At 38.3% G+C, this 25,002-nt stretch overlaps 1 pseudogene; it reads right to left on the reverse strand.

The window, feature by feature from the left end:
* Positions 1 to 11,952: 11,952 nt before the first annotated feature.
* Positions 11,953 to 16,242, reverse strand: LOC125478695 (annotated as a pseudogene).
* Positions 16,243 to 25,002: the final 8,760 nt, after the last annotated feature.

Genomic DNA, 25,002 nt, shown 5'->3' on the forward strand with positions numbered 1-25,002 from the left:
CATAGAGAAAAGTTTGATTTACTCTTGGTATATGCTTGGTTATGGTTATAATGTATGACTTCACATGCAATCATAAAAGAAAAATTCGTTTTTGTAACATGCTTGAAGGAAGGAACTCAAACAAACGCTACAACCCTGTGAGACTCGAGCCATTACCTTCTTTGGAGAGTTATAATCTGTGATTCTTTGTTTTCTAAAAGTTGTTGCATGATCTCATTATTCCTTGCTTGGTTGCTACTTAGAATGCAATTGTATCATGATAGAACTAAATGCTAGAACTTATATCCGTTTCATTCAAAGCATGACATTGAATTGCATAACATATATCAAGATGAAGTTGTGTAGTTGCCACCATAGAGAAATAGCCTCACTTCCCATATTTCGTATATGTTGTCAGTTTTACCCCCGTTGAGCTTTGTTTAGCCTTTATTCTTTGTTAACCCACATTATCCTCACCTAGCCTAGTTTAGGACAATCCGCACCCTTGTTCTTAAAAGATAGTGAGCATGATTTAAATGAATTCCTTTTGAGTTACATTATGCAAGAAAATGAGTGTGGGGGAGTAAAAGTTTGTTCTTAAGTTTATATGTATGTTTTGAGATTCAAAAAAAAAAAAAAATGTGAGAAAAAGTAGAAGAAAAGAGTGAAAATAAGTGAGAATGAACTCACAAGCGTTGATGGTTGAAGAAAGGGTCCAAAAAGTTGAATATGGCCCTAAGTTTTGTGTGATTCCCCCTTGGGTGATCAAAGTTGACTTCTGCGTTCTAAAGGGAATTCTAAGTGCCTAATTCAATACTTTGCTCACTATTGCTTTAAGAACGTTTGTTTACTCTACCTTTCTTTGTTAAACCATTACCCTTAGCCCCGTTACAACCCTCAACTTCTATCTTGAGTGTTATGTGTTTCAATTTGTGGAGTTTGAACTTGGTATGAGCTTATGGTGTCACTGGTTCTCGCATCTAAGTAGTAGCATTCCATTCATGAGATCATACCTAAACATGCTTGTTAACTCCAGAAATTGCTCTCTTTATGATACATATATGTGAGTGTTCGTTTTCATGTTTACATCAATCTTCTCACATGTAACTAGATTAGGGTGTGTAGTTAGAAAATCTAAGTGAAAATTGAGTGCATATCTTGTAAGGAATTGAGCAAATTCTCTAAGGCATGTTACTACATTCAAAACATGGTTTTAAATGCTTAATTGTGAACTAGTATGTGGTGACTATGATTAAGTATGTACTTAAGTGTAAAGATAACCAAAATCTGTGGAGATAATGAATTTTAACATGTCATGTGCATTGGAAATCCGTGAGGCAACGTTGGAAGGTTTAAGATTGTCTTTGGTTTGTTTTGTTCGTTTCGTTTTGTTTTATTTTTCTGTTTTGCTCGAGGACTAGCAAAAGCTAAGTGTGGGGGAATTTGATAGAAGCATATTCATGCGACTTAAAAGGCTTGTTCTCGTGCATTTACGTTATGTTTCTTTAGTTATTTTAGTCCTTTATGCTTCTTTTGTGTGTTTTCAGGTTCTAAGGGCAATGTATGCAAAAGGATGCATTTTGGAGCCTTTTGGAGCAAATTAGAGATTGGAATGAATATCATATGCTTAAAGCCAAGTAGATGGATGAAATTGAAGACCAAAGGAGGCTAGGAATAAATAAAGAGATGAAGAAATGAAAATGAAGAACAAAGAATTCCCATTCACCACAGAAAATTCCTTTTGTGCCGTGCCTAATTCTAGCATTCCACTCCTTCATTTCAGCCACACTCCCACATGCATTCATCATCATTCACCCTAGCTTTAATTCACATGCTTTCCCAACAAATAAAACAACCATTCCACATGCATTTCCAACCCACATGCACCCTTTAATCATTTAATCTAGCTGTCATTGCACATGCATTCCTTTAATCCACATGCATCTCCATAAACCATCAACACATGCATCCATCACCCAACACTCCCCTTGTCGTGCACATCATCATAAACAATCAGCCATTCCACATGCATTTCCACCCACATGCTTCATAATCATTCAACCAACTTTGCACATGCATTCATCATCATAACCTAGCTGTCATTCCACTTTAATCCACATGCATTCCCTTCATAAATCAGCCACATGCACTCATAATCATTCAACCAACTTTGCACATGCATTCATCATCATAACCTAGCGGTCATATTCCCTCTTTTTCACCTATAAATAAGCATCCACTGTAGCCACAATTCACACACTCTTCCATTTCAGAAAATCATCCACAAACACCAAACATCCCCTTGTGCCGTGAGCTCCCTACCAATCCAAACACCACCAGAAATCATCCCATTGCCGTGGCCTCCCCCTTCCATTTTCACCACTCCCCAAACCATTCACACCATCAAACTAACCTTAGACCTTGTGCTACAACCAAGAGGAAGAGAAGCGGGCCTAAACGTTCATACAATTCAAGTTTGAGTTGTTGGAATGTTTAGGTGTTTCTTTTCCTTTGATTTCAATATTTAATTTCAATTCTCTTTGTTTTGTACGTATGAGGAACTAAAACCCCCCCTCGGCTAGGGGGGGATTCGAAATATATGTTTATGCTTGCAATATGATTTGATTACTTCTAATTACGTTTCATAAGTTGTGAATTCAATTTGTTTAACTGTTTGATTGATAACTTATTTATGTATGTTTATTGAGAGTGCACGCTTAATTTTCATGCATGAATATGACACTAGAATATAAGTGAGTTTCACCTAATAGTTATGAACTTATATTCACAAGTAGTGGAGGTTGCTTATAAACAATCGCGTTAAATGAATTCTTGGCAAGAGTATCATGCATTCATAGTTACAATTGTCTCGTCAACACTTATAATTTTCATAGAGCATAATGATCTCTCATTGTATCTCTTCTATGCATTCATGTTGAGAACCATTGGAGAATGATTTGAATTGTCGCATGCATCATCCAATTCAATAACGTTAGGAAAATTTGAGAGTTAATTAGTGCATCACGGTTAACTTGGGGTGTTGAGCATCATGGTTTATTGAAAAGCAATTGGAAATAGTTTTATATGCAAATGTAACATGTGTGGAGATGAACCCCTTAGCTAGCTTCCCATCCATTCAATTCCATCAAATTCATCTTTAGAATCTGCCCTTTATTACAATCTGTGCATTTAGTTTAATTTCGTCAAAACCTCAATCCCCCCTTTACTTTAGTGTCCAAATTAGTTAAAAAGTGTCTTAGTTTGTGTTTATAAGTGTTTTGATTCAATTTATTACACAAATTCGTCCAAATTCACCAAAATGCTCAAAACTGCCCAGATTGTGTTTTTAAGGCAGTTTTGAGTGTTTTGGGGCTGTTTTGAGTCCTTTGGTTTGTTTTAGTGCTTTAAAGTTTAGTTTTGCATTCTTTGAGTCCAGTATAGTGTTTTATATTGTGTTTTTACGTTTTTGAGTCAAATCCAAGTGATTAACAATCCCTCCTAATCCCCGGTCCAGAACAATCCCTACTTACATTCTTCACTACAATTGATAAAAAGAGGGTTTAATTTGTGTGCGTATAATTTTCGCATTAGTGATCATTCAGATTTTATGTGGAAGGAACCTCAACAAGTTCAACAAGAAGGATATTGGTAGCCATCTGAGGAGTTCTATTTAAGACCTACGCAGCCACCACAGTCTCCCCCACAACAATCCCAACCAAATTTAGGTTCGCTATTTGATAATGATCAAGCTATTCAATTACTAACTTCTGTATCGCAGGGATTACAAAATCAAAATAATAGAATAGTGAACCAAGACAAGGAGATGAATGACATAAAGAAGCAAATAGGGCAGATCTCAGAGTTCCTTGGGCAGTTTAGAGAACAAGGCAAACTTCCGAGTTCAATCATTGTGAATCCAAGAGGAGGATTTGAAACCACCAATGCTATCATGTTAAAAAGTGGCAAGGAGCTTGGAAATCACCCAAAACCATCCACACAAGGCCTTAACGATGATGAAAAATTGCTGCAAAAAGAAGAACAAGAAGCAAGGGCCACGGCAAGGGAAGACCAATCCTTGCCGCAACCCCCTAAGGCCTCAAAACTGTCCCAAACCACTAACGTAAGTCCAAATTCAAATTTGTCTAGTTCTATTCCACTAAATGCGCCCTTTCCTAGCAGGTTTAGGCAATCAAAGAAAGAAGAGAATGAGAAAGACATTCTGGAAACCTTTAAGAAAGTTCAAGACAATATCCCGCTCCTTGATGCAATCAAGCAAGTTCCTAAGTATGCCAAATTCTTGAAAGAACTTTGCACAACAAGGAAAAGGATTATGAACAAGGAAGTGGTACATGTAAGTGAAAATGTCTCTGCAATGTTGCAAAGGAAATTGCCTCCTAATTGCAAAGATCCGGGTAGTTTTACAATTCCTTGTGTTATTGGCAATACTAAGTTTGAACATGCTATGTTAGACTTAGGAGCTTCAATTAATGTCATGCCTTACTCAATTTATGCATCTATGAACTTAGGAGAGCTTAAAAATGATGGAGTTATTATTCAATTAAGTGATCATTCTAATGCATATCCAAAAGGAGTTTTGGAAGATGTTTTGGTGCAAGTTGATCATTTAATCTTTCCGACTGATTTTTATGTGCTTGAAATGGAAGATTTGGCTCATTCTCCACCATTGCCACTCCTACTTGGAAGACCATTCATGAAAACAGCCCAAACCAAGATTGATGTGGCCAAGGGAGCATTAACAATGGAGTTTGATGGTGATATAATTAAATTCAATGTTTCTAAATCTATTAAGAATCCTAATGAAGTTCACCCTTGTTTTGCCATTGATGTGAATAAAGATATAAGTCAGGAACGATCAACACCTATCAAGAAAGATGCATCTAGAACCACCATCAAAGAGGGAATTGGAGTGGAGCACAAGGAGCACGCCATTGCCCTAAAAACACCTAATCTAGCTGTGCCTAATGATGAAATTGGCAAGATGATGGCTACCCTAGGGGCATTGCCGCAACATCCTAGTAAGTCTCCAATCCCAATTCCAATTCCCATTTCAACTAATAAGTTGTTACTTTCTTTAGTGCATGTTCCCAATCGAAATCAAGGTGGTGAGAAAGTTCACATTGACTTTAGGAAGCTCAACGCCATAATGAAGAAGGATCACTATCTTCTTCCATTCATTGAGCCTTATTATGAGTATTTTGAGGAGCATGTCATGGAGGATTTACCCCTCCATGCCGTGGGCTCCAATGAAGCTTAAAAGGAGGTATTGTTCGGCTGGAAGACGTTAAAGCAAGCGCTTCTTAGGAGGCAACCCATGCATGCAAATAAAGAAGACCTAGGAATCTCCAACACTCCATAACCAGATTTGCGTTCGTAAACCCTACTCTTTATTGCTTTAACTTTGCCATTATTGTCGTGTGTATTAGTACTGTTGTTTGTTTGTTTGTTTGTGAGTCTATGTTTGAAACATTAAGGACAATGTTTGGTTTAAGCGTAGGGGGTAAACAAGCTGTTTTTGCATGATTTTCGTGGGATTTTATCACCTATCACTTTTAATGTTGTTACTCACTGTTTTTAAGTGTTTTTAGTGTGTTTTGGAGTGTTTTAATGTGTCTTAAACAGAAAATCCGAAAATTTAAAAAAAAAATCGAAAAAGAGTGTTTAAAAAACCCAAAAAGAGTCGTTTTTGTTTTTATGTTTGTTTGTGTCTTAGGATACCTTCCAACACAATGATGAGGATTTGGTTTTTAATTGCATGACTGTTAAAGAAAGTTACAAACATGGATGGAAGTTTGATATGCTCTTTGGTTTATGCTTAGTTGTAGTTTTCGTTTACAAATTCACATATAATCACAAAAGAAAAAAATCAATTTTTGTAACATGCTTGAAGGAAGGAACTTAAACTAACACTACAACCCTCAGAGACTTGAGCCTAAACTATATTTGGATAGTTATTAATTTGTGAATTCTTGTTTTCTAAAGTCGTTGCATGATCTCATTATTTCTTTGCTTGGCTGCTACTTAGAATGCGTTTCATCACTATAGTTCCAAATACTAGAACTTATGCCCGTTTCATTCAAAGCATAAAATTGAGTGCATAACATACAATAAGATGAAGTTGTTTAGTTAAACCAAAGCCAAAAAGCCTTACCCTTTGCATATTTATTGTAGGTTTAACCCTTTTGAGCCATATTTAGCCTATATTCTTTGTTAGCCACATTATCATTACCTAGCCTATAATAGGACTATCCATACCCTTGTTCTTAAAGAATAGTGGAGCATAACTTAGAGGGAATTCCTTTTGATCTACAAGTTGCAAAAAAACAAGTGTGGGGGAAGGTTTTTCATTGGAAATATGTGAAGATGTATGATTTATGTGCCAAACAAAAAGAAAAGGGCACAGACAAAAAGAAAAAACAAAAAAAAAACGTGAAAAGGAAGAAAAAAAGAAGAAAAAGTTGAAGAAAAGAAAGAAAAAGAGTTGAAAATAAGTGAGAATGAACTCACAAGTATTGGTTGTTGAAAAAAGGGTCCAAAAGTTTGAATCTAGCCCTAAGTGTTGTGTGAATCTCCCATTCGTGCTTAAAGTTGATTTTTGCATTCAAAAGTGAATTCTAAGTGTTTATTTCATTACTTTGCTTACTATTGCTTTAAGAACTTTTGTTTATCCTTAACCTTTCTTTGTTAGCCAATACCTTAGCCCCGTTACAATCCTTAGACTTCGATCTTGATTGTTATGCGTTTCAATATGTGGAGTTTAAAATTGCTAAGAGTATATGGTATCCCTGGTTCTTGCATCTAAGTAGTGGCATTCCATTCATGAGATCATATCATATACATGTTAATAATTCCAGAAATCGCCTTCTTTGATTATATATATGTGAGTGTTAGTCTACATGTTTACATCAATCTTCTCACATATACCTAGTGTAGGGAGTGTAATCAAAAAATCGGTGTGAAAATAGAGAGTATATCCGGTGAGAAATTGAGTGAATTCTCTAAGCCATGTTACTACATTCAAAATGTTGTTTTAATTGATTAAATGCAAGCTAGTGAGTGGTGACTATGGTTAAGTATATGCTCGAGGGTAGGGATGGCTAAAATTTATGGGAGTAGTGATTTATAACATGTCATGTTGCATTGGAAATCCCTGAGGCAATTGTTGGAAGGTTTGGGTTGTGTTTTGTTTTCTTTGTTTTGCTCGGGGACTAGCAAGCTAAGTGTGGGGGAATTTGATAGGAGCATATTTATGGGACTTAGTTTGTTTTCTTGCATTTACATAGTTAGTTTCCATTTATTATAGTGTTTTAAGCTATTTTCGTATGTTTGTAGGTCCTAATGGCAAAAGAGGCAAGAAAGTGCATTTTGGAGCTATTTGGAGCAGTTTTGGGCTTGGAATGGAATGCTTGCATATGGAGCAAGGTGGATGGACAAATTTGAAGTCAAAAGAGGCTTGGAACATGCTACAAATCTGGAGAAACAAGTTTAAGACAAAGAAGATAAGGAAAGAGCAAGAAACATGGAACATTATCCAAACAACCTTATCTCATCCAAACCTTATCTTATCCTAACCTAATCTTGTTCCACCTTAATTCCAGCTGCAAAGAGGACTCCTTTTCACATTAAATCACCTAAATATCTAATCCTAGAAGCCTTATTTTCATGCCCTAAGTTCGTGCCACATATCTTATCCCTTGTCTTTCTAGAAACCTGTCACAATACCCTATTCTAGAAGCCCTAATGATCTGCCACACCCTCTCCTTATTCTCCTTGGTGTCTGCCATGTAACTAATCTTTTTTCTAATACAAATCCGCCATGAAACCCTAGCCCTATATATACACGTATATGCCGCACCACATAGAGGGGAGTTTTAGAGAGAAATCAGAAAATTCAAAGGTGTGCCGCAGCGAAGAAAGGAAGGAAGGGAGAAGCCTTTGTGCTGTGCCTATGCCCAAGCTTTTAGGAGTGTTGGAGCGTCTTTGGGGTGTCTTCTATCCTTGTTTTAGTTTTAAAATTATGTTGATTTCGTTGTTAATTTTTGCAATTATGTGGAACTAATTTCTTTATAGTTGGAGGTGAATTTAAAGCCATGATTATATGTTTTATATGAATTGATTACGTCCATTTATTGTTTCTTGAGACTTGAATGTGATTTGCTTATTTGAGTTATCAAAACTTGTTTATGTATGTTGATTGAGGTTCGACACTTAATTTGCATGTGTGAATTTGATGCTAGAGTATAAGGGAGTTTTTCCTAATCATTATGAACTTATATTCACAAGTAGTGGAAGTCACTAGTCATGATTGTGTTAAGTAAATCCTTGGTATGAGTATCATGCTTTTCATAGTTACGAATGCCTCGTCAATGCTTATGGTTTTCAAAGAACTTAATGACCTTTGATATGTCTTTCTATCATGTTTTTCATAGTTAGGGAACTTGATAAGGATAATTTGGTTGCGATGCGTATTCCATCCAATTCAATGAGTTAAGGAAAATCTGAAAGTTAATTTGTGCTTTTCACGGTTAATTTGGGGCATTGTCATTCATAGTCTAAAGGAATAATAACTGGAAATTGGCTTGTATGCATATGTCATGTGTGAAGAAGGATCCTCTAACTAGCCTTTCACCCCTTTTAATTCACCAAATTCGTTTTTATAAAGTGTTTTATGCAAAGTTTCTGTTTTAAGTTTTAAATTCGTCAAAAACATTCCCCCTTTCATTGAGTCTTGTTATTTGAGTCAAAATCTGTTTTCTTGTAGTCTCTTGAGTCAAGTTAAGTCTTATTTTCGTCAAAATCACTTGTTAGGTCTAGAATTGAGTCTTTTTTATTGTTTGTTGCTGTTTTGAGAGTTTTGGGTCAGTTTTGAGTCTATAGAGTCTAATTTAGTGTTTTAAGTCTTATTTGTGTTGATTAGCATCCCTAGTTAATCCCCAGTTTAGAACGATCCCTACTTACATATATACTGCAATTGTCAACATTAGGGTTTAATTTGTGTGTTAAGTTAATTTTCACATCAGCTATTCTACATTGGGACCAATCTTGAACCATTTTCAGTTGATTCACAAGTTTCAAATGCTGGTATTTGAGACTCATCATTTACATCGCATATGTCACTTGAGCTCCCTTCTTCCCTTTGTTCACATGTTTCCACATTAGTTATTGGTATACTGATACTCTTCTCAGATTGACACTTCCAATGACAGTAAGCATTTTCATCAAATATCACATCTCTTGACACAATCATCTTTTTTAAATCAATGTCATAAAGTCTATAACCTTTCTCACATGTGCCATACCCCAAGAAAATGCATTTAACACTGGTTTCATCTACCTTCTGTCTGAGATGACTTGGAATATAAGCATAACATATAGAACCAAAGACCGTTAAGTGCTTGATTCCTGGCTTCCTTCCACTATAAGCCTCAAAATGAGTATTTTTGTTAAGAGATTTAGTGGGACACCCATTCAAGATGTACATTGATGTGTTGACAACTTTAGCCCAAAATTCAAGTAGAACACCTTTTTCAATTAGCATGCATTTTTCCATTTCTACTATGGTTCTGTTCTTCCTTTCAGCTACACCATTTTGCTATGGTGTATAAGCAACTATAAGCTGCCTTTCCATGCCCATCTCTTCACAAAATTCACTGAATTCAACAGATGTGTACTCCCCTCCTCTATCACTCCTCAACGTTTTCAACTGATATCCACTTTGTAGCTCAACTGTGGCCTTAAACTTCTTAAATATACCAACCACTTCAGACTTGTGTCTCAAGAAATAGACCCAACACATCCTAGTGCAATCATCTATAAAGGTAAGAAAGTACATTTTCATGGCCTTTGTAGAAGTTTGCATAGGTCAACAAATGTCTGAGTGAACAAGTTCTAGAGGGAGGGATTCCATTCATGATGCTTCCTTTGGAAATGCATCCTTGCAATGCTTCCCAAGAGCACATCCTTCACATATCTCATTCATCACTTTGAGTTCAGGCAATCCCAGCACCATATCTTGTTCTTTGAGTTACCTCAGACTGCCTATATTCAAGTGTCCTAACCTCCTATGCCAGATCATGGATGACTGACACATACCAGCTTTTAGGGCAATCTGCATCTCAGGTTGAAGTTTCAAGGGAAAACTCTTATTTCCTTTCATTGGTATCTTGGCTACCAAGTTTGACAGAAAGTAATCATCATATATCTTAGCATTTGTACCACCAAACACAAGAAAATAGCCATGTTCCATCATCTGCCCTACATTGAGCAAGTTTCTTTCAATCCTAGAACCAACATTACCTCCTTGATATATCTTCTCCCCATCTTGGTTTCAATGACCTCCTTGACTAGTGCCCATTTCAACTTTAGCAGTCATTATTTTGTCGATGTCAACCAACAGATCCTCCTTTCCAGTCATGTGGTTGTTGCATCCACTATCTACACACCATATATCTTCACATTTCTTCACAATGGCATTGTTGCAGCATAGAACATTATAAGGGTGTCACTAACTTGGTTAACAGAATTTACATATTGGTTAGCCTTCTCCTTCTTGCCACAACAATCTTTTGCCATATGCCCCCAACTTATTAAAATTATGACATCTAGGCTTATCTTTGAACCAACATTCACCAAAATGCAACTTATCACAATGTATACATGAATTCTTAACTCCCTCAGATGTACCTGCAACTTTTCCAGCTTGATTTGCAAGTCTATTATCTCCTTCTTTCCTTTTGACTTCCAATTTTTATGTGGCTTGAACCCTTGATTCCCATTACACTTTTCTTTTTTTTAGAGCAACATTGAGGTTGGCAAATGCCTTCTCAGTTTGGATTTTAGCATGCCTATCAATCCTTTGTTCATACCCCTTTAGGATAGCCACAACATCTTGAGCATCAATAGTCTTTAGATCCTTAGTATTTTCAATCACAGAGGCAATACTATGATAAGATCTAGGTAAACTTATCAATAATTTTCGAACAATTCTTTGATTACTAATATCTTCACCATAACTCCTCATTTGACTAATCAAATCAAACAATGTTACTAGATATGCAGAAAAGGCTTCATTCTCACCCATTCTAGTATACTCAAAATCACGATGTAAGCCTTGGAGTTTCACAGCTCTTACCTGTTTATCTCCTACAAATTCTTGCTTCAAGACATTCCAAACAGCATTTGCAGTCTCTTAGATGGCGATTCTCAAAAAGATTTGATCAGAAACTGCCCTTTGGATAATTCCAAGTGCCTTAACATCTTTGACGATTTTCTCCTTCATCAGTTTCCTCTCTATTTCAGTGATTTCTTCCTCCTTCTTCGTTGGGATAGCAAAGCCCTTCTCAACTATATCCTAAAGTTCATGAGATCGGAATATCATCTTCATTCTAATCTGCCAAAAATCGAAGTTGTCCCCATTGAACATTGGTGCTCGAAGCTCAACACCACTTGATCCAACCATATGAGACTCGATTTAAGATCATTCAGATTTCTTATCTGAATTTCCTTTAGCAACAAAGCTCGATGATCAGTTCGAGTTCTTCACTACCAGAGTCACAGATTCACATCCAGTTGTAGATGATGCAACCTGGCTCTGAGGCCATGTTAGATTATGTGATTTTGTGCTGTGATTCAATGGAGTGTGTATGTATTTTTGGAAGAAAGAAGAAAAATGGAAGTTGCAGCAAGCGAAATCACAATGATGAGTGCAAAACTAAATTCATTGATTCTCGGCTCTCTCTCTCTCTACAAGTGCAAGAGGAATATGACCATTACAACTGAATAAAGCCTCTCTCTCTTCTAACAGAAATGAATGATCATAGCCATCCATGTCATCTATCCTATAAGATGGTTACATGTGTCACACACTCACTTACTCTAACTTAATCTAGAGCATCCATTTGGAATATGATCCAAGGGCTCTAATTAAAACAAGCAAAATGAATAAGCCTATTTCTGCTAAAAACACTTAAACATTAACAAGCCTATGATGTCACAATCCCTTACGCCAACACACATCTCCAGTGAATCAACTCCAAATTCTTGCAATTCCCTAGCACACGAGCAAGTCCCTGCTCCGAGCTGATGATGCAATTTACCAAGCTAAGTTCCACCATATTCTTATATGAGACCCACTGCTTTTGCCATCAATCCACAGCTAAACGATCATAAACTTTCATATACCTGTAATCAGCATCAACCTCAAATTGCAAGCATTTTGATTTTTTCCAACTAGAACCTAGCTTGATAAGAGCATATTTATGCGACTTAGTTAGCTTGTTCTTGTGCATTTGTGTTATTATTTCTTAGGTAATGTAGTATTTCAAGTCATTTTCGTGTGTTTGTAGGTCCAAAGGGTTAAAGTACCAAGAAAGTGCATTTTGGTGCATTTTGGAGCAGTTTTGGGCACTAAATGGATAGCTTGTATATGGAGCAAGGTGGATGGACGAATTTGGAGTCAAAAGAGGCTAGGAACATGCTACAAATTAGAAAAGGAAAGTTCAAGACAAAGAAGATAAGGAAAGAGCAAGAAATATGGAAACTTATCCTAACAACCTTATCCTATCTTATCCTAACCTGATCTTGTTCCACCTTAATCATAGCTGCAAATGGACCTAAAAACATGATTTCTAGAAGCCTTATCTAACCCTAAAGGGGTGCTGCACCCTTCCCCCTTTTATCTCTTCTAGAAAACCCAAAATCAGCCACAAAACACCTAGTTTCTAGAAGGCCCAATTTTGGACGAATTTCCTAAACCTTTTTCCTTTTGGATTCTAATTTATTAGGTCTTATTCATTGTGGATTTGGGTTATATAAATCCTTTTATGAAACTAATTGGGCCAAACCCTCTCTTAAGTGGTTTTAACTTACTTGTGCCGAACCCTAGGGCCCAAATCTATAAAATCTGCTAAGTTGTAACCCTAATCTAATTAACCCTAGGACTATATATACATATTTTCTGCCACAAATTCGGATGAACCCTTTATGCTATTCAGAAAACCCTTGCCGCAACCTTCCGCCTTAATTCTCCATCATTCATTCAATCCCCACACCTCCATATTCAACCTGCCGCACTCTACCACCATAATTATCCATCATTCATCATCCCAAGCAAGAATACATCGTTCATAACCCCCCAAAACCATCACCCACACCTTGTGCCGCAGTAAGGAAGAAGAAGGAAAGCTCTAGCCGTGCATGCCATTCGACTTGGAATTGCTGGAACATTTTAGGTGTAATCTTTCTTGTGTTTTTCAATGTTTAATTTCAAGAATTTTTGCTTTGCGAGTATGAGGAACTAATCCCCTTTTGGCCAGGGGGAACTTCGAAACCATGGCTATATTTGCATTATGATTTGATTACTTCCAATTGTGATTTCATGAATTGTGAATTCAATTTACTTATCTATTTGAATTAAAACTTGTTTATGTATATGGATTGAGAGTGCACACTTAATTTGCATGCATAAATCTGATGCTAGGATATAAGGAAACTTCACCTAATCGTTGGGAACTTATATTCATAAGTAGTAAAGGTTGTTAGTCACAATCATGTTAAGTAAATTCTTGGCATAAGTATCATGCGCTTTCATAGTTACAAGTGCCTCATCAACACTTATGATTTCATAGAAATTAATGATCTTTGATTGTTTCTCTTTTATGCACTTTCATGTAGAGAACTTTTGAGGAATAATTGATTGCAATGCGCTAATTCCATTCAATTCAATGACCTAAGGAAAATCTGAGAGTTAATTTAAGTGTACCTAATTAACTTGGGGTGTTGAGGTTCATGATTCATTGAATAAGCAACTGGAGATTGTTTTGTATGCAAGTATATCATGTGTGGAGAAAGACCTCCTAGCTAGCCTACCATCCACTTAATTTCACCAATTCATGCAAATCTGCATAGGTTGAAGTCTTGTTTTTGTTTACTTTATTTTCATCCAAAACCAAATCCCCCTTTATGTTAGAGTGTCTAACTAGTTAGAATATGTTTTAGATTGTGTTTTCAAGTGTTTTGAGTCAAGTTAGAACCAAAATTCGTCCAAATTTGTGTTTAGAGTCAAATCTGCCCAGTTTGTGTTTTTAGGCAGTTTTGAGTGTTTTTAGCTTATTTTGAGTCTTGTGAACTTGTTTTGAGTCTTTTAAGTTGAGTTAAGTGTTTTAAAGTTTAGTTTTAGTTATTTGAGTCAGTTTAAAGTGTTTAGCAATCCCTCCTAATCCCCGGTTTAAGAACGATCCCTACTTACTTATATACTACAATTCTCAAAAAAGGGTTAATTTGTGTGTTTTGTAGTATCCCACATCGCCCGTGAGGGCGTGGTCTTTGGGCCTTATATATCCATTGCCAACCTTAAGTTTCAGTGAGGCCTTTTGCGGACTCCCTGAGGGGAGAGCAGGCGCTGGCTACGGCTGAGTACCGGTCCGCAGGAACAAAACCGTGCGGTAGCTCTGTCTGCGGGCAGGGAATGCCAAAGCGGACAATATCACTGGAGCTGAGGGTTGGGATGTGACAATTTGGTATCAGAGCCAGACTCACGGTTGTGGTGTGCCGACGAGGACGTCGGGCTCCCTAAGGGGGGTGGATTGTAGTATCCCACATCGCCCGTGAGGGCGTGGTCTTTGGGCCTTATATATCCATTGCCAACCTTAAGTTTCAGTGAGGCCTTTTGCGGACTCCCTGAGGGGAGAGCAGGCGCTGGCTACGGCTGAGTACCGGTCCGCAGGAACAAAACCGTGCGGTAGCTCTGTCTGCGGGCAGGGAATGCCAAAGCGGACAATATCACTGGAGCTGAGGGTTGGGATGTGACATGTTTAGTTAATTTTCGCATCATAGTTTAAGCAAATCACCTTCCCCAGTAGCTCTGCAATTTTTATTGGAGAGATCTTCGAGAGTTTCAAGCTTTCCAAGATATTCAAGTCATTCAAATCTACTAATATTTAAGCATCGGCTAAGGTGAATAATGAGGTTCTTGCAGCCCAACAAGGCGTTGAGGGGGAGCGAAAAGTGCAATTGCACAACCCCTAAATTTGAAGGATAATGAGGTTCTTGTAGCCCAACAAGGCGTTGAGGGGGAGTGAAAAGTGCAATTGCACAACCCCTAAATTTGAAGGGGCCCCTAAAACATTTTAGTATCTTATATTTATATGTGATAATATTATTATATTAAAAATATTACTTTTATTAGCACTTCAAAATTTCATAGTGCACTTCTTATAAGTGTTACTTTTTTTTCTTTCTAAATATAAAAATTTGCAGTGCACAATGCGATATTAGGAGTGCCAATAAAACCTTAAAAACCAATTTTTTTTTTCAATTTTATTATATAATAATGCTATATTCAAGTTAAACTTTAAAGTTGAGATTTTGAAGCTTTTTTTTTTTCTTTCTTATTTGATTGCTTAAGATTGAACTGTTTTTGATTACTTAGTGAAGGTTATGTGTCACATCCCGGCCCAGGACGGATCACTTCCCCGGCCCGCTCCACCACCGTAGCACGATATTGTCCGCTTTGGGCTTACCATTCCCTCACTGTTTTGTTTTTGGGAACTCACGAGCAACTTCCCAGTGGGTCACCCATCATGGGATTGCTCTAGCCCCCTTCTCGCTTAACTTCGGAGTTCCTACGAAACCCAAAGTCTGTGAGCTCCCAAAAGGCCTCATGCTAGGTAGAGATGGGAATATACATATAAGGATCACTCCCCTGGGTGATGTGGGATGTCATACAGAACCTCTGAAATCATCTTAAAAAGGGCCTTTTTATAAATTTCATACAGGACCTCTGAAATCTTAGAGATGACTCTGCTTGCAGCCCACAACAACAGATGATATGCCGCATCCAGTTACCCTTCAGGTAAAATTCAACTTCAAGGCTGAAAATTTTGAGTAAGAAGACAAGTGATGAATGCCCACATCCGTGATGAACATGCAGTAGCTTAGTGTGAGATCCACCATAGAAGGACAGTAGTTGGAAAGAATGAGAAGCCCTTGGTGATCCAACTGCTTTCCTAGTTTGGACATCCAACCGGCATAAGTTAACTCTACCTTTGTCAAGTTAGCAAACCTACTGCAGAGAGATGTCAAAGCTTCATTTGCAGGGTCTAATCCATAACCAACCCGAAGAGATTGTCTCTGCTCGTTATCCAATACGTGCATGTGCTTACATGCCAAAGAAACAGAGTTTCGATCAGTGGTTTTCTTAATCCTGCTCAAGATCTCCCATACTAACTGGTCCGGCAGAAAATCCATCAAAACTCACAAATTTCCTTTTTATAAACATAGACTACAGTCACCTGATATCACAACAAAAACCAATACGGTAAAATTTAGTCCAATGGGAGACAAGGGTACGTTGGTAAGGAATTCAAATAATAAAAACTCGGTAGATGCCGGTTAAAACAACATGATATCTTTCCACCAAAAACTTGAAATGGTTTTCCCGTCAGAACTGCGCAGCTGTGGGAGAATGAAGATTTGGAGTTTTGCCCGATTTTTCCTAATGGCGTGCAATATATGCTTGGAAAGATAAGAGATCAAGCTATGTTTCTCATATTTTTATAGAATTTTCCAGAAGATAAATCGACCCCAAAACTGCCTTGCAAGACAGATGACGTGTTTCCCAAGCCAAGAAGGATTCTTTCCTAGTTTGTGTCATTAATTGTTTAGGAGTTTGTTTTATTTTAGAAGATTTTCTCCCCTACCTCTGAAGGTTTTTCTAGTATAAATAAGGTGTCCTAAGCTCTCTCTACTTACCCCCATATGTAACATCCCACATCGCCCAGGGGAGTGATCCTTAAATGTATATTCCCATCCCTACCTAGCACGAGGCCTTTTGAGAGCTCACTGGCTTTGGGTTCCATAGGAACTCCGAAGTTAAGCGAGAAGGGGGCTAGAGCAATCCCATGATGGGTGACCCACTACGAAGTTGCTCGTGAGTTTCCAAAAACAAAACCGTGAGGGAATGGTAAGCCCAAAGCGGACAATATCGTGCCACGGTGGTGCCCAAAAACAAAACCGTGAGGGAATGGTAAGCCCAAAGCAGACAATATCGTGCTACGGTGGTGGAGCGGGCCCGGGAAATGATCTGCCATGGGCCGGGATATGACATCGTATCCCTCGACATCACCGTACATCCATACTACCACTCACTATGTCCGCAATTTGTGAAGAAGAGCTTAAGGACGTGCTTTGCCATGGACTCTAGGTTCTATCTTTCTTTTATTTTTTCTATGTGTAACTAAGTTTTTTCTAAGGTTTATGATGAAGCCATGACATGAATATTCGCGAAGTACTTTGTTAATATTATCCGATTATATGCTATGTTATATTCTTAATCTTTGTGTGTATTTTATTCTACGTTAAAGTTTCTAATGACTAATCACATTTAGGAATGCAAACTATTAATTAGGTTTAATGGAACTAAGATTAAGAAGAGTAGACAAACTAGTGAGGATGACCAATATCAACCTAGTTCTATGTGTAATGTGTTTTTATGTGTTTAATTGTATGCATAACCAATAGGATAGAATTATCTTGTAGAGATACAAGAGTTTATGCTTGATCACGGATTAATTCATACTTTAGAAAGAACAACCATTAACATAGTAGTTGGCTCTAGGAAATGTAAATAAGATTGTTATTGGTGAATTCATAACCTTAGGCCATCTCGAACCGAAGGAGGGCCAAATGGCTCCTTTTAGCTCTATAGCCCTCCAAGAAATTAATATTTTAATAAACAGTGGCAGGCCATATTTATTACCATCTCTAACTAAAAGGCCAAAGGGCCATAGGCCAAACATAACCCTATGACAAAAAACCATCTCCAACCGAGGGGGCCAAAGGGCCATACGTCAAACATAATTTTTTATTTTAATTGAATTAATATGATTACTTAAATTAAACTACCTCAATAAATTTTTGAGATGGAATCTCAATAATTTTACGTCTCAAATTCGAGTGTCAGGTGTCGATATATGAGTAACTTTGCAGATTTCTTGTCGATAAGGAATCTCAACAATTTTACATGAATTCCGAGTGCCACATGTCGATATATGAGTAACTCTCCAGATTTCTTGTCGCTATGTAATCTCAATAATTTTTTGGATAGGATTTCTAGTGTCACATGTCGAGATGTAATTGGTTTTGGGAATTTTAGATAGGATTTTCATCTGCGTGACACTTCTTATCTTCAGCTTCCAATGTCCATAAATATGATGGATATTGGCCTATAATTCACACACATTCAGCTTTGCCCTCTCCAATATCTCTTTCAATCCAAGTTTGCAATGAATTCCAACTTTGGATCTTCTTCGGATTCTAACTGGGGGTCCTCATCCAATTCTGAATTGGAAGACAAATAGGCGCAAATGAGACGAGAAGATGAGGAGTCCGATAAAGAAGATAAAACATGGCGCAATACATCATATATGGCAGCCATGGCTGGGGTCATGGCGTGTGAGGTAACTAAAGAATAGAGAGATGGCACATGAGAATTTGATGAACAACTACTTCAACCCCAACTCGGTGTCCACCGAATAGGATTTCAGACGTCGTTTCTGGATAAGGCGTCATGTCTTGGAGCATTTACTTCATGATGTCCAACATGGCAATCCATACTTTCAACAGAAACTGGACATAGCAGGCCACCCTGGTTTCTCACCTCATCAGAAGGTTACTATTGCACTTCGAATGCTAGCCTATGCCTCCCCAGTTGATGCGATGGATTGATAGGAGCATATTTAGGCGACTTAGTTAGCTTGTTTTCATACATTTATGTTGTTAGTTCATAGTTATTTTAGTAGTTTAAGCTATTTTCGTGTGTTTGTAGGTTCATATGGCTAAGGAAGCAAAAATGTGCATTTTGGAGCATTTTGGAGCAAAATTGAACTTGGAATGGATAGCATATTGATAGGAGCATATTCATGCGACTTAAATGGCTTGTTCTCGTGCATTTACGTTATGTTTCTTTAGTTATTTTAGTCCTTTATGCTTCTTTTGTGTGTTTTCAGGTTCTAAGGGCTTAGGGAGCAAGAAAGTGCATTTTGAGGCTATTTGGGGCATTTTTGGGCATGGATTGGATAGCTTAATCATGGAGCAAAGAGGATGGACGAAATTGAAGCCTTGTATGCTCTTTGGGGACATAAAACAAAGGGCCTAGCCCAATCAAACAAATCCTTTGAGCCATGGAAAACCTCTAGCCCAATCAAACATTCTATGCCATGCAAACCAACCTATTTTAGGCCCATTCTATGTACTTAAACCCTAGCCCTTTAAACTTGCAGCCCTATTATGATTTATTCACTTCCATACTCTTCTTTATTCCACATGCATTCACACACATGCACATCATTCACTCACATTTCCTAGCCATGCATCACTTTAACCCACATTCACCCCTAATTCCATATACAAACACACACCATTTTCACCCTAATTTTTACCCTAGCCGTCACTCCACACATGCACCATTCAGCCATTCACTCTAATTCACCTCTCTCTCATTCATTCATACACTCATCATCCCATCATCCAACATTCTTCCACGTGCAGCCACCTTTACACCCCATTCATTCACAAACCGTGCAGCCAACACATTCTTTCTCAACATCATTGCCGTGCATAATTCATTACCTTTCCACATGCAATTTCAGCCACATGCATTCCCCTCATAACCTAGTTGTCATTCCAATTCATTACACATGCACTTTAATCATTCAATCACACCATTACATCCATCCATTCAGCCACATTTTCACTAACAACAAGCATCATTGTTGTGCCTTTCCAGATTTCCAACATCCCATAATCATTCACACCCCTTTCTCCACATTCCAATCTTTGCCGTGGCATTCCCTTGCCTTTCCAGCATCACCTTTGCATTTTTAGCTGCCACTCACATGCATTTGCAGCACCATTAACACCTTTGCCGTGGCCTTCATTCATAATTCCAGCACATACACATGCAATTATAGCACACACATGCTTTCCTAGCTGTTTTCCCATCACAATTCCAGCTTTCCAACCTAGCAATTGACACATGCATTCACTCATAATCATTCACTAACATTGCAGCCACATTTCCACCCACTTCCTAGCTGTCATGTTCCCCCTTATTTACCTATAAATAACACCTCATTTCATTCATTCATTCATCATCTCATTTCATACACAACACCACAACACAAACACAAAAACAGCAACCTTGTTGTTGCCGTGGGTTCCCTTTCCATTTCCTGCATCTTCTCTTCCATTTCCATCACTTCCCATCCCTCTAAAACACTCTCCAACAATCAACATATCCTTAGACCTTGTGCCACAACGAAGAGGAGGAGAAGAGTGCCTAAACGTTCATACAATTCAAGTTTGAGTTGTTGGAATTTTTAGGTGTTGCTTTTCCTCGATTGCAATGTTTAATTTCAATTCTCTTTGTCTTGTACGTATGAGGAACTAAACCCCCCTTAGCTAGGGGGTGATTCGAAATATATGTTTATGCTTGCAATATGATTTGATTACTTCTAATTACGTTTCATAAGTTGTGAATTCAATTTGTTTAACTGTTTGATTGATAACCTATTTATGTATGTTTATTGAGAGTGCACGCTTAATTTTCATGCATGAATTTGACGCTAGAATATAAGTGAGTTTCACGTAATAGTTATGAACTTATATTCACAAGTAGTGGAGGTTGCTTATAAACAATCGTGTTAAACAAATTCTTGGCATAAGTTTCATGCAATCATAGTAACGAATGCCTCGTCAACACTTATAGTTTTCATGATGCTTAATGATTCTTGCTTGTATCTCTATTATGCAATTCATGTAGGGAACTTGTGAGGAATGCTTTGGGTTGTCGTATGCAATCATCCAATTCAATAACATAAGGAAAATTTGACTGTTAATTTAAGCGGACCTAATTAACCCGGGGCGTTGAGAATTCATGGTTTATTGAAAAGCAATTAGAAATCGTTTTGTATGCAAGTATAACATGTGTGGAGATGAACCCCTTAGCTAGCTTCCCATCCATTCATTTCCATCAATTTCGTATTTACAATTTGTCTTCTTTGCAATCTATCCATTTTAGTTTAATCTCGTCCAAACTTAAATCCCCCCCCCCCATATTTTGTTTAAGTTTTAGTCTTAATCTTTCTTACTTTTAGTTTTGCATTCTTCGAGTTTAGTATAGTGTTTTAAACTTGTTTTTACGTTTTTGAAGTCAAATCCAAGTGGTTAACAATCCCTCCTAATCCCCGGTCCAGAACGATCCCTACTTACATACTTACTACAATTGATGAAAAGAGGGTTTAATTTGTGTGCGTATAATTCTCGCATCAAATTTTGGCGCCGTTGCCGGGGATTAGCAACTTTGCTAATCTCTTGGATTGTTTTATTTTCTTTTGTTTTTATTTTATTCCAGATTCTTATTCTTGTTTTGTTTCTTGTTTTGTGTACTAGTTTATGACTCGGAGTTCTCATCCGATTCTTGAACATATCTCGAGCTTTAACGCCGATTTCGAGCGAGAATTGAGACAAAAGAGAAAGAACTCAAAACCTAGCGAATCAAGTGAAAGCTCCGAGTCCGTTTTTGAATCTGAAGAAGAACCCAAGACAACAGTGGGTGAAGAAGACATGGAAGCAGACAACCGAACAATCAAGGAGCTTTCCGCTTCAGGATTGGCCAATGCCGCACCATTATGCATTCAATACCCCGTGGCTGCCCAAGGCAAGACCGATGAATTCGAGTTGAAGTCAAGCTTGTTGCACCACATTCCGAAATACCATGGGCTTTCCATGGAAGATCCCAACAAGCATCTCAAGGAGTTCGAGGTTGTTTGTTCAAGCATGACACCCATAAATGTCGACGGGAACATTCTGATGATGAAGACTTTTCCATTCTCACTTTTGGAAAAAGCGAAGGATTGGCTTTTCGAATTAGCACCCGGAACGGTTACATCTTGGGATAGTATGAAAAGAGCTTTCTTGGAGAAGTTTTTCCCAACTTCAAGAATCATTCTCTTGAGGAAACGGATTAGTGGCATCCAACAAAATCAAGGTGAATCGTTTCCTTCTTATTACGAACGTTTTAAATCACTTGTTGCTTCTTGTCCACAGCATCAAATGAAGGAGGAACTACTCATTCAGTACTTCTACGAAGGACTCCTTCCCATGGAACGCCAAATGCTTGATGCCTCGGCGGGAGGTGCATTGGTGGATAAAACTCCAGGGGCTGCAAAAGTTCTAATTGCCAACCGAGCACATAATGCACAACAATATGAAGGTGTTGGGCAAAGAGACCCCCCACGGCAACACCAAGTCAATGAGGTAAGTGCCATAACCGAACTTCAAAATCAAATGGCTAACCTTACTACGTTGATTTCTCAGGTGGTGGAAGGTCCAAAAGTCAAAACCGTAGCTTCTGTGGCGTATGCTCCATGCAAGGACACCCTACTGACACGTGCCCACAATTGATCGAGAATGGAGGGTGGGAAACACTCAATGCCGTGGGATATGGCAACCAATACCAATCACGTGGGGATCCGTTTTCTAATACTTACAATCCCGGTTGGCGTGATCATCCGAATTTCAAATGGCGAGACCCCCAACAAGGTCAACAACCCCAAGGAGGATTTAGGCAGCAACCACCGGGCTTTTATACAAAGCCATTCGTCCCTAATCAAAACCAAGTGCAATCTGCCCCAACAACCTCAGGTATGTCTTTGGACAATGATCAAGTTGTTAAGTTACTTACTACTTTGACGCAGGAAGTACAAACTCAAAATAAGGAGAGACAAATCCAAGACAAACGGGTGGACAATTTGGAGAAGCAAATGGGTCAAATTGCCGAATTTATGGGGCAAATTAGAGAACAAGGCAGATTGCCCAGTTCAACCGATATGAACCCAAAGGGAGGATTTGAAACCGCTAAGGCCATCATGTTGAGAAGTGGTAAACAGGTTGGAACGGACTCAAATACATCCAAATCAAGTCAAGACGAGGAGGACCAAACCTTGCCGAATTCATCTAGTCCTCCTAAACCGTCCCAAACCACCAAGGTAAGTCCCAATTCGACTTTTTCGAGTTCTATTCCACTAAATGTGCCCTTTCCTAGCAGGTTTAGGCAATCAAAGAAGGAAGAAGTCGAGAAGGACATTCTAGAGACCTTTCGGAAAGTTCAAGTCAATATCCCGCTCCTTGATGCGATTAAGCAAGTCCCGAGGTATGCTAAGTTTTTAAAAGAACTTTGTACAACAAGGAGAAGGATTTCGAACAAAGAGGTGGTTCAAGTAAGTGAAAATGTCTCTGCTGTGTTACAAAGGAAATTACCCCCTAAATGCAAAGATCCGGGTAGTTTTACAATTCCGTGCGTTATTGGGAATACTAAGTTTGAACAATGCATGTTAGACTTAGGGGCTTCGATTAATGTTATGCCATACTCTATTTATGCATCTATGAACTTAGGTGATCTTAAAAATGATGGTGTGATAATTCAATTAGCCGATCGTTCTAATGCATATCCAAAGGGTGTTTTGGAAGATGTTTTGGTGCAGGTTGGTAACTTGATTTTTCCAGCGGATTTCTACGTGCTTGACATGGAGGATTCACCCCATTCCACCCCATTGCCAATTCTATTAGGGAGGCCCTTCATGAAAACAGCCCGCACCAAGATAGATGTGTTTAAAGGAACTTTAACGATGGAATTTGATAGGGAAGTCATTGACTTCAATCTTTCTGAAAGTATTAAATTTCCTAAGGACGATCATTCTTGCTTTTCCATTGATATAATTGATGATTTGGCGCAGGATTTTCTCGATTCTTTGGAGAGGGATACACTTGAAACAACAATTGCACAAGGAATTGGGCAAAAATCTGGTTTTGCCGTGCCTAGAAGTGTGGAGGAGGCCGAGATAGTGGCTGCCCTTGAGTCACTACCTCAACACCATGGTAAGCCTTCTAACCCAATTTCAATTTCAGTTTCCACTAATAAGTTGTTACCCTCAGTGATTCAGGCACTCGTACTTGAGCTCAAACCAGTGCCCGATCATTTAAAGTACGTCTTTCTGGGAAACAACGAGACATTGCCCGTCATTGCCTCCTCATCACTCACGGCCATAGAGGAGGAGAAGTTGATCCGAGTGTTGAAAGAGCACAAGACGGCCATTGGGTGGACTTTGGCCGATATTAGGGGAATTAGCCCGACTACGTGCATGCATCGCATACTTCTAGAGAAGGGGGCTAAACCAACTCGAGAAGCTCAGCGCCGTCTCAACCCTCCAATGATGGAAGTTGTGAAGAAGGAGATTATCAAACTTCTTGATTGTGGAGTGATTTATCCGATCTCTGATAGCCGTTGGGCATCACCGGTGCAATGTGTTCCAAAGAAGTCCGGAGTGACAGTGATAAAGAATGCCGAGAATGAGCTTGTGCCAACCCGTATCCAAACAGGTTGGCGTGTCTGTATTGATTACAGAAAGCTAAATACCGCAACAAGGAAAGATCACTTCCCTTTGCCATTCATTGATCAAATGCTTGAAAGGTTAGCCGGTCATTATTTTTATTGCTTTCTTGATGGTTATTCGGGATATAATCAAATTGTCATAGCGCCGGATGATCGAGAAAAGACCACCTTTACTTGTCCATTTGGTACTTTTGCATATCGTCATATGCCATTTGGTTTATGCAATGCACCAGCCACTTTTCAACGATGCATGATAAGTATATTCTTAGATTATGTTGAAAAGATAATTGAAGTATTTATGGATGATTTTAGTGTCTTTGGGGACTCATTTGATGATTGCTTGCATAATCTTACTTTAATCTTGAAAAGATGCGTGGAAACTAACCTTGTTTTAAATTGGGAAAAATGTCATTTTATGGTTAAAGAAGGCATAGTTTTGGGTCATATCATCTCTGAAAAAGGAATTGAAGTTGATAAGTCTAAAATAGATCTTGTACGTTACTTACCCTCTCCTACTTCTGTTAGAGAGGTTCGTTCTTTCCTTGGCCATGCAGGAT

The sequence above is a fragment of a genome, unplaced genomic scaffold (genome assembly GCF_019419815.1).
Source record: "Pyrus x bretschneideri cultivar Hongxiangsu unplaced genomic scaffold, Pyrus_bretschneideri_v1 Contig26, whole genome shotgun sequence".
NCBI lineage: Eukaryota > Viridiplantae > Streptophyta > Magnoliopsida > Rosales > Rosaceae > Pyrus > Pyrus x bretschneideri.